We start from the raw sequence: 9807 nt of genomic DNA, 5'->3' as shown, positions 1-9807 counted from the left end.
AGCAGCATTTATTCACAGCACATTTGAGAAAGGTTCAGATTAACTCGATGAGTTTATATTCAGAATGATTCTGACAGTGGGCCACTGTGAATTGTGATCTTTCATCAGGTCAATGTTTAAGTTCAGTATTTCAAAGCAGGAGCTATGAACAGTCATCATGTTGGCATTAGAATTATTATTATTAATCATTATTAATAATGTCGTTACTCATGTATAACTTTGATTAGTATACATGAATTTTATCAATAGTAAAAATAATGAATAATTCATGTATAACTTTTATTGTGTTTTGTATATTAATTATATTTAAATAGAGATGTTGACCCTGTCTCTACAGTAGCATCAGTGTAACATACATTATTGGTCCAAGCTGTCATAAATGGGGAGCCTGATCCTTTATTATGAAAACATGACGAGTATTTTTCTTGTCAGTTGGGAAGAAGTTGGTCTTTTTTTCCTTCTTTTTGCTCAGTTTGTCTTTTCTTTGATAATTGAAACTCTGATCAAACCTACTCATGTTCACAGCATGTAATAGCAGCTGACAGTCCGTGGCATTGTTGTTTGTAGAGGTGCAGTGTAGTGGGAGCATAAATCAAAAGAAAACAGTAACATTTATGTAATAAAACATCTGAATGAAAATGAACAGGCCCTTTATGAACTTCAAAGGGATCTGAAAACAAGACTTTTTAAAAGAGTATCTTGGGGTGTAGGTGGTCAAAATAGAAAACTGAGCTGAGACTCTAAGTTCAATCCATCCATTGGTTTTTACTTAGGAGGAAGAAATGTCAGGCTGGTGCAGGCTGGTTAGGTGCATGTGGTTATCTTTACCTAAATGAGTTCACTTTGTGGCTGCCAGGTTGGGCAGAAGTACCTGTCCCCTGTTAGGCTTAGTTAGGCTGTTCTCTTCTAATCAGACAAATAAGGCGATGACTTTCTGCGAACAGTATTTCTTATAACTCAGCAGTATAATGCATCATAAAACAATATCATTCATTCACAATAAATCAGCAGTCTAATGCAAATCAGTTTAATAAATGCAATAGTTATTACCTTTAGGTTATTACCTTTAAACCTTTAGGAGAGCCGTCTCTGTGCTGTGGTTCACCCTAAATCCAGACTGGAATATCTCCAGGATCTGTCTATCATTCAGAAAATCAGTAATCTGAGTAAAAACAAGTTTTTCTAAGACTTTACTTAAAAATGGTAAGTTGGATACAGGTCTGTAGTTATTAAAATCATTACAATCCAAATTGCTCTTCTTCAGAAGGGGCCTCACCACCGCCGTTTTAAAGGCAGCAGGGAAGACACCCAACTGAAGAGAGCAATTCATCATGCATAAAAGCTCAGCCTCAAAAAATCCATAAAGTGTTTTAAGGAGTGAAGAAGGGATTGGATCTAAAAGACATGTGGTGGGTCTCACTGTGGAGAAAACTTTCTGAAGGTTCTCAGCATTAACCAGGACAAAGCTGTCCAGTGTCTCCTCAGGTACAATCGAGCCCTCAGATGTGTTTACAAATATATTGCGATTAGATAAAATATCAGATCTGATGGCGCTGATCTTTCCCCTGAAGTGGTCTGCAAACTGCTCACAGAGCGAGTCTGTGGGGGTTCTTTGGGAGCTGTTAAAATCAGGGTTAAATAAATGATCTATGGTGGAAAAGAGGACCTTGGGATTATTTTTGTTATTACTGATTATTTTGGCGACGTATGAATTTCTTGACTTCCTTAATGTATTATTGTACATTTTAAGTTGCTCGCAAAGTATTTGATGGTTGATATTATTTTTATTTTTCCTCCATCTCCTTTCTGCTGCCCTGCAATTTCTTTTGAGTTTTTTGACTTCTTCGTTTCTCCAGGGTGATGCATGTTTTACGTTAATCTTTTTGGTGGTGAGTGGAGCAACGGAGTCAAGGCTTTTCTTCAGTTTGCTGTTGAAATGATTAAAAATCAAATCGCAGGGTGCAGGTAAAATCACAGGGGGGCATTTGACTAAAACCCTGGTAAAATTTGCAGCCACTTCAGAGGTTAGATAGCGCCTCCTCACAGTTCGCACCGAGGTCTCCCGCTGAATAAAACCGGTGATGTTAAAAAACACATAGTAGTGGTCAGAGACAGCCAAGTCAACAACAGAGGACACGCTGGTGGACAGCCCATGGGTGATGACCAGGTCCAGAGTGTGTCCTCTGTTGTGAGTTGGCTGCGTGACGTGCTGGTAAAATCCAAACAGTGAAGAATGTTTAAGAATTCTTTTGCTGCAGGGTCAGAAGGATTATCTATGTGCAGGTTAAAATCACCGGTTAAAATTATCATATTATAGTTTGAATGTATGTTTGTTAAAAATTCAGAGAATTCCTTGATAAAAGCAGCGCTGTCTTTAGGTGGTCTATAAACTGTGACAGATAAAACTGGAGGGCTGCTGAAAACAATAGCATGGAATTCAAAAGTGGTAAAATAGTCAAATAAAATTTGTTTGGTGGTGAGTGTGTTGTTGGCTAAAGATGCAGTCCCACCACCTCTCTTACCACTTCTAATAGAAAAATAGAAATTAAAATTTGGTGGGGAGGCCTCAGTGAGAACAACTGCTGCATCCGAACCCAGCCATGTTTCAGTTAAAAATAAACAGTCAAGTTTATTATCTAAAATTAAATCATTAATAATAAAAGACTTGTTCAACAGAGAGCGGACATTTAAAAGTGCCATACTGATTGAGACTGGTGGATTTTTGACAATAGAGTTGAATGGATGTTGATATTTTTGAAGAGGCCGGAGGTTATTAATGTTTTTGGAGTTACTAGATTTATGATAATTCTGTTGCTCTCTGTTTGTGATTATGACGGGTATTGTGTTGACTGTGGGAGAGAGAGGTCCTAGTCCAGAGTTTTGTGTATTACTGTTAAAAGTGGAACAAATATAGGAGCTGGGACCAAGGGGACATCAGTCAGTAGCAGACGGATCAGCAGGTAATGTCAGTTTGGGGTAGTGACAGGGCGATGTGCGGCAGTGCTGTACGCCAAATGCCAAATTGGCGGACAGCAAACGGCGTCCCCAGGCGTTGAGGTGGAGCCCGTCTGCCCCAAAAAGATGCCTCCTCTCCCAGAAGGCATCAAAGTTGTTAATAAAACCCACGCCGTGGGAGACACAGGCGGAGGAAAGCCAGGTGTTAAGGCTGAGCAGCCGGCTGAAACGGCCTATCCCTCTGCCACAGGTGGGGGTGGGCCCAGAGATAAAAGCACTCACCTGCAACTGACCAAGGAGGCTGAAGAGTTGGAGGAAGTCCAACTTCAGCAGCTCAGATTGCTGTTTGGGGATGTCATTGGTGCCGATGTGGATGATGAGCCGGTTAACCTGTGGGTGGGATGCCAGAATGTTGGGAATTCTGTCCACTATGTCAACAACAGTGGCTCCCGGGAACGACAGCGTGAGCGCCCCCCTCATCCGCACGTTCCTGATGATGGAATCCCCGAGGACCAGCGTGGAGAGAGGAGGTGCCACCAAGGGCTGTTGGCCATCTGAGACGCCCGCGCCGCGACGCCGGAGGTGTTCAGATGGAGATGCGCCAGCCGGACTGCGTGAGTGACTCCCAGGTTTAGCTCTGACTCTACGCTCTGCTGAATCCTTTGAACCTGCTGATCAGTAAAGCTCTACGTGCTGCAGCAGATTGACCTCATCTGTGTTCACAGGTGTGGACCTCAGCGCTGAGGTGCAGGAGACTTTCATTCAGTTCTCCCTGCAAACAGCATCCAGCCTGGAAATACTGTCATCTTTCCCACAAATGGTGCTCTTATCTCAGAGAAGAAGTCTGATGTAAATAACTGCAATCAACAGTGATGTTCTGCACAGATCACTTTTCCATTTTGCTCTCTAGATGAGTCCCAGCTGCCTGACCTTGTGTCCAGGTGATCGTCTCACTGAGGAGCTTTTGTTCTGAAAATCTCACGTCCATCACCTGTTTCCTTTTTACTATCTCTGCTCTTTCTTTATTCACAATGCTCATAATATCACACAATTATATTCATCACCTGCATGTTTTTATCCAGCTGCTGTTAGAACCAAACAAATAAAAAGGATGAAAAGCCTGAAATCCTTTGATTTATTACATTTGAAACAAATATGAGAGCATCCCTAACAGCACAGCTGAGACCTTTGTTTTAATCAAGCCTTTGTATCGACACACTTGTAAAGATTCATATACAAAACATAATAGAATAAATCAATATAAAATACACATAATCACAAAAATGCAGCCATGTTGTGAGTTTGCATCTAAAACATGCATGTTTCCCTTTGTACAGGCAGATTTACAGCAGACAAAGCAACACGCTGATCGACTTTGACCGCTGCAAAAACAAAATACCCACCAAGTCTGAAGTCGATCAGAGGAACTGTTGACAGACTGACAGACAAACAGATGCTTGATTCATTAGTGCGATTAAATGTTCTTCTTTAGCAGCATCACTTCATGTGTTTGTGTTCCAGGAATAAAGGTCTGTTTAAACTGGACGTCTCCTCAGCATCACTCGTGCTGTCATGGTTTCAAAGCTGTGCAGAAAGAATCTGAGGGATGATACAGAGGTGACCAAAGTTACAAACATCCAGCTGTGCTGCAAATGTTTGCAGAGCTCCAAACTCTTTGGCTTTCTGCAGAGCAAGTATGGAAGAAGCACCTGAGCTAACTTCAGTTTAGACGATATGAGGAAAAATGCTGCTTCCCAAAGTTTCCTACAAGTATCCAGTTTATATTTAGAGAAGCGAAGGCTCTTTATCCTGACAACTACTCCCTGGTGGATCCCTGTCCTGTGACAGCAGCAAAGACTGTGTATCAGTATCATCAAAGCCACTTCAATAACCAGTGTTTAAAGCTCTCTAGCAGATGGACTTCAGTGGCAGCAGCCTCTGTCTGCTGTGTACAGAAGGTTCTCTGATGAAGCACACAGCAGATGCTGCACTACAACAGCAGCAGCAGCTCAGCTTCAGTTTGCTTCGACGCCCTTTTTGACCTGTGAAACAGCAGAAAATGAAACATTTCAACACCCGTTTGTTAGCGTGAGCTATTCTGCTGTTTTTCATCATTTCACAGGTGAAATAAAATCACATTTACTTCCTGTAGGAGTGATCGTGTCCAGCCTGACTGAGACCATGTGCTCCATCCTGCACAGGTAATAAACCTCTGACATGAAGGGCTGTCAAGTAGTTTTAGACAAATGGGGGTAAAAGATGTTAAAAGCTTAAAGAGAAACTACATTTTCTAAGAACTGTCTGACGTTCACCTCTCACACAGTGGATACGATTCTGCCGCTGCAGGAATAATCTTTGTGGTTATGAAACTGTCCATGTGTTTGCAGAAAATGTCACATGTTCAAAGCCATCCCAGCACCTGGGGTTTGTATAAGTGCAGCTGCTGGTGGGGAGATAGTCTCACTCTTCTATATAAAGAGTCAGCAGGCAGCAGATCTTCATCTGTGATCTCCTCCATCATCACGTCTTCACTCTTCAGCAGCTATGGCTTCACTTCGTGCCCTTCTGGGAGTGGTGCTGTGCTCCTCATGGTTTCTGCTTCTGCCTCAGGCCGACTTTGATTTACAGAGTCATCCATAATATTTTTTATTTTTTATTTTACTGCGCATCTATTTTCATACAAATGTCTCCGTCTTATGGAAAAGGGGTGGAGCTTATCCAACGAGGACAGGCAGGGCCCCCCCAGACAGTTTAGCAGTCTATACAGGAGGCTGACCTTTGCAACATGTACTTCTATAATGACTTCACCATTTAGGTTATTTGGTTATGTTTCACCCTGGATTTTGTGTGATAATATTTATTTTGTCCACTGATTTAAAAACAACAAACTATATGAATATAAAACAGAGTGAACAACAAAACATCAGCTTTGGAAACTTTGATGTAAAATTCTGCAGTTGTTTTCTCAGATATAGCATAAATCAAACTAACATACATCAGTGTGTTATTAATGTGCACACACACACACACACACACACACACACACACACACACACACACACACACACACACACACACACACACACACACACACACACACACACACGTGTTACAATAAACAGCTCTTATGCTTCTGTATGATTCTCAGTGCTTTCCATTTGCGTGTCCACAGGTTGCTGTAAGTGGTGCTTGACTGCAGTTTGCTCTCATTTCAAGTGGTTTGCTGTCACAAAGCCAACAGGAAGTCCGGCCATGGTTGAGCCAACTGAAGATGGGTTGAAGGTGGCGTCCTCGTTTCCTCTGTGAGCGCGAGAGGACAGACAAAGCAAACACCGTTTGGACAGCATTAAAATATTTACACTGATGATTAATGTTGTGTCTTTGCACCTGTAGCGATACATGTTGGAAAATGGAGACTTTAGCCACCAAGACTGACGTGCCTGGAAACTTCCCTGTGAGTACGCCCACAAAGACAGGAAACAGTTTAGCCACCGCGGTTAATCCTCCATCATCATCATCCAGGATTTTTCACATCTTTTCTTCTGCTGTTTCCCTTGTTGTCAGTCACGGGGTTTGTGACTGAAATGCGTGTGGTCGACGGGAAGCCTGACGAGTACGGCCTGAATCATTCCATCAACACCGGACGGAGTGAAACCTTTGTTGAAAACAGATTATATGGTAACGTTGCATTTAGCTTCAGTAAACTGTGAAGTTACAGCAGCAGATTTACATCACGTGGCTTCACAGGAAGTAGTCTGGACCTCAGCGCTGAGGTTCAAGCAGCTCTGCTTGCAGACGGCATCCTTCCTGAAAATGTTCTTCATCTTCCTCAAACCAGAACTTTTACATTGGTGCTGAAGTTCTATATAAAAACAGCCTGAAATACAAAGTGATGTTGTGCACTGATTACCTCACACTTTCCATGTTTCCTTCTACAGAGGAGTGTCCGCCTGAGTGTTTTGTCTGATCTGTTGTTGATCGTCTCATTGACACTGCATGCAGATCTGACACCAGGGCTGGACTGGGACAAAAAATGGTCCCGGGCATTTTGACTGGAGACCGGCCCCCCAGGTATTAAAGGAAAAACCATAAAGCCTTTGAATGAAAACAAACGCTGTTGTCACAGTGATGGACGCTGTCTTGTTGGTATACATGCATCAGTCTAATAAACTTAAACCTGCACCATCCTCCCTGTCCTGGTATTCTAAACAGGAAGTAGACTGTTGGTCGAGTTAACCTCCTGAACATCTACAACACACGGTGGAAACCTGACATTAAGACAGAGACTAGAGGTGAGACATGATCATTGCTGATTACTGATGACAGATTTAGATATATTTTCATAAACCTTTCATTTGCCACATCAATAAACAGCACGGCAGGGCAAAATATGTTTTCTAACATGGCAACCTTTAAAAGGTGAAAGGAGACAGAAAGACAGGTGAGAAAGAATCAAACGGACTTTTTGATGCATTTTACACACAGTACTGGTGCAGAATCTAGAAAATGTGGGAAACACTGGCATCATATGCAGTACTTACTTCTGAAGAAATTATGATGGGACCCTAAAAAATGACTATGTACAATAATGGATTTCTATACATTTTACATCAGATGGAAACGTTTGTTGTAAGATTCAGATAATTATTTATTAAAAGTGAGACATTTTAAATGAGAACTAGAAAGCGAAAATTTCTGAAGAAATTTTAAGTGTGCCTATGCCGCCGCTAATCAGTATAGTTTGCCATTCAAACGGCTACAGAGAGCAAAACTCAGCAGAGCAGCCATTCTCCACCATGAACTATGGTAAAACCAAACACCGCTCGCGCCTCACAGATGACAGCTTACGGTTTTGTGTAAAGATGAGGTGACTTCTACAGCCCCAATTTGTAGACGCTGTGCGCAGAGGTTCATAAGCAGAACCGACAATGTTTGCATGAACACACTTTGAAGCATTACGTTATGGACCACTTTTCACACATAGTTGCTGTACCCACACAGCCGGCTGTAGCTTTTCATCTCATAGCCCGACACATACACAAAAAAAAAAAAAAAAAAAAAAGCAGAGAGAGCACAGACTTTACACCTGAGAGGCGTGATTGCAGATGCCGCTGAGGTGGGTCCACCTCCCCTGCAGCGGCACTGCAGACCTGAATGATTAACAATGGTCTACAGCCAATCTTGTGTATTATTATACAAACTTTGGTTGTAAGATTCAGATAACTATTTAATAAAAGCTAAATATTTTATATGAGAGTAAGAAAGAAAAGTATATCTTTGTCTCATACTCTCATCAGACAATACATGAACCTCTCAATAAACAAAATATATGCTCGGCTTAAATGACAAACCGCTATTTTACACAGTGGAACACTTATTTTTAAACAAAACCAATGCAGTTCGCCACTGACAGTGCTTACCTTTGCACATCACAGTAAACACTGAACCAAGATGGCGCCCACGCGAACGAGAAATCTGAACTACGGTGTCCTGCAGAGGACAAATGGTCAAAATTGCTAAAATTTACAACATATATGCAGCTCAACAGCGACACCTTGTGACTTATTCCAGTCACTACCTTAAATATACATAACGTCTTACCTGACATTCAGTTCACCGGACACTCATACCGAATCACCAGCCCATATAAATGAAAAATAAGTCCAGCAGTCAACCAAGAGTCATCACGAAAGACTAGGGGTGACACGAGAGCGTGAGCGGGCCTGGGTGTCAGCCAGCCCAGCCTGGGTGTCAGCCAGCCCGACCTGGGTGGCAGCCAAGCCGCGCTAGCCAGCTAGCCGGCTAGCTGCCATGCGGCGGTGAAACGAGAGCGTGAGCCGGCCTGGGTATCAGTCAGCCCGGCCTGGGTGTCAGCCAAGCCGCCCTAGCCAGCTAGCCGACTAGCTGCCATGCGGCGCTAGCAGTAACATCGTGAGAGATATGGGACTTCTTGATAAAATATGGGACTTCTTGATAAAACGAGCAGATATTTGAAGTTTACACCCCTACATTATCGCCTGAAAATAGGGGAGGCTGTCATAAAGTTCAACATCAGTAACTTAGCGCGCACAGCTGTATAGAAACTCCGTGGTGCTAGGCTAGCACGCAGTACAGTTATTGTAACTGTCAGCACAACGAAAATAAACTACACCTAAACTCGGTTTATATCTGACCCAAATAGAGTGCAGTTAATAACGTCTTACCTGAAATTCAGTTCACCAGCCGCCTGCTTCTCCTGCATTGGGTTTCCCTTATCCACGATTGAGCTCCGCGTTAGCCACCACCGGTCGATCGGTGTTTCTTTCCCCGCATACGAGGGGAAGAGACATATACCGGTGGCTAACGCGGAGCTAGCTAGCCACCGGTATATGAACAACTCAGTTATTTTTTCCACACATACCAGCATCATCGGCCCATATAAACGAAAAATAAGTCCAGCTAATACAAAGACTGTTTGCGGAGCGATCGGGGGTGAAAGGAGTTAGAGACGCCTCACTGAAAGCCAAGCCTGGGTGCTTTTGAGCGAAGCGGCGCTAGCTAGCCGAGCTAGCTAGCCGGCTAGCCGGCCGGCCGAACTAGCTAGCCGGCTAGCAGCAACATCGTGAGAAATCTGTTGCTAATATGGGATGTTTTGACAAAACGAGCAGATATTTGACGTTTACACACCTACATTCTCACCTGAAAACCGGTCGATCGGCGGCCGCCTCGCATGTTTCTTTCCCCACATATGAGGGGAAAGAGACACATACCGGTGGCTAGCTAGCTCCGCGTTAGCCACCTAGCTAGCTAGCTAGCTCCGCGTTAGCCACCACCAAACAACTCAGTTTTTCCTCATCGACCAGCATCATCGGC

The 9807-nt window shown here is 43.1% G+C and overlaps 2 long non-coding RNA genes across 2 annotated transcripts in view; one reads left to right on the top strand and one right to left on the bottom strand.

Moving 5' to 3' along the window:
• Positions 1-3442, bottom strand: part of LOC309702449 — a 71513-nt gene extending 68071 nt beyond the window's left edge. Inside the window, exon 1 of the long non-coding RNA XR_014275491.1 lies at positions 3238-3442. This is a non-coding gene — a long non-coding RNA (uncharacterized lncRNA). The remainder of the gene's footprint in view (positions 1-3237) is intronic.
• The window catches only part of LOC309702529, a 103632-nt gene extending 98188 nt beyond the window's left edge, over positions 1-5444 (top strand). Inside the window, exons 2-3 of the long non-coding RNA XR_014275593.1 lie at positions 3701-5156; positions 5343-5444. This is a non-coding gene — a long non-coding RNA (uncharacterized lncRNA). The remainder of the gene's footprint in view (positions 1-3700; positions 5157-5342) is intronic.
• Positions 5445-9807: the final 4363 nt, after the last annotated feature.

Source organism: Aulonocara stuartgranti, assembly GCF_965226115.1.
Source record: "Aulonocara stuartgranti genome assembly, chromosome: 3".
Taxonomy (NCBI): domain Eukaryota; kingdom Metazoa; phylum Chordata; class Actinopteri; order Cichliformes; family Cichlidae; genus Aulonocara; species Aulonocara stuartgranti.
Note: the sequence above shows the minus strand (reverse complement) of the source record. Positions and strands in the feature narration are given on the sequence as shown.